A 1,336-nucleotide genomic window follows, 5' to 3' on the forward strand; every position below is an offset into this window, starting at 1 on the left:
AAATCCGTATTTCTCCCCTCTCCGGTGAAGTGAGGGAATGATGCACGACCATTCAAAAATATGACTGGGCTTCTAATGATACAAAGCTTAATGCAAATGGGCGAAGTGTCCCTTTAAACGGTAGGATTTTACATTATATCTTGGAGTTGTCCCCATAGAGAAAGTATTGTTACAAGTTTGGCCAGTTGAGTTTCTAGAGCAGTAGGTTGACCATTAAAGCTGCCAGTATTGATCTTCCCGACTTTAACTCTTCAATTTTCTCTGCTCTTGCATTCAGGGACGACAAATAATGTCTTTATTGATGGTGAACATGCATTATGCTGAACTGGGGTGAGAAATCATGTTTAACACTCACTCCCACTTTTGGAGGAGGCCCTGCTAAATGAAAATAAATGGAACAGTTTTGATTGTTGGACCATTGTAATGAATTTAGACATCAGGTTTTTAAGGATTTATTACAGTGTTGGGCTGCCAGATGGCTTTGTTAGAAAGAAAGAAGAAAGGCGCCATGCTTTGATCAGGACTCGTATCGAAGAACATCTGGGCATGTTTTAATGGATCCTAACTGTTGTTATCCACCTCAGCCTGCTGGTGTTGCATCACGGCTCTCCTCTATGGCAGCTGGGCTCTACAGTGCAGCATTTCAAAGTTCATGAATGAAAATTAGAGATTTGGTATGTGAAAAAGTATTCAGGTAGCAGCTTCTCATTTCTATCTATGACCAGTTTTCACCAGTTGAAATGACAAACTTCAAAGGCAGACTGTATCAACCTTTGCTAATAAATGTTAAATCAGTTGAGTTACTTGTGAGGGAAGAAACTAGTGTTGAGTGGACTAAGACAAAAGTGGATAATGTCAGTATCAGGAATCACATTCTCCATGTTAAACTTTTATTGAACTCATCAATTTAATAGTTTTAAACCACAACCTTTATGGACTAAGTAGCTAGTGAAAAGAATAATGTAGTAGGCACCTTTCATTGCAGTTTGCCAGACGAATATTTAATCAATATTACGTATCTGCTGCTATATAGATATCTCACAGTTTTGGAAAATCGATATCATGCCACTTCTCTTTGATAACATTGTGAAGTAGTGTGGGATCAAAGTTGTTGTCCTCACCACCATTGCTGTCATTGCTAATGTTAGTTCAGCTTGTTTCTCTGATAACTCGAGATCCAGGCAATCCGCAGGTTTTTACTGGGAGCTGAAGAGGTCTCCTCTCTGTAACAATCTGACCCGCTGATTAAAATGGGTAAAAGTACTGAATAAGGCAGTTCCAACTTAAAATCACTGTTTCTTCCACGCTGTTAACGTTAGCTCAGCTTGTTTCTCTG

General features: G+C 39.2%; 1 protein-coding gene across 1 annotated transcript in view; it reads left to right on the forward strand.

Moving 5' to 3' along the window:
- The window catches only part of minar1 (membrane integral NOTCH2 associated receptor 1), a 39,198-nt gene that overhangs the window by 5,457 nt on the left and 32,405 nt on the right, over window positions 1-1,336 (forward strand). The window lies entirely within an intron of this gene.

The sequence above is a fragment of the Morone saxatilis genome, unplaced genomic scaffold (assembly GCF_004916995.1).
Source record: "Morone saxatilis isolate NCDOM2014 unplaced genomic scaffold, NCSU_SB_2.0 Contig11, whole genome shotgun sequence".
Lineage (NCBI taxonomy): Eukaryota > Metazoa > Chordata > Actinopteri > Moronidae > Morone > Morone saxatilis.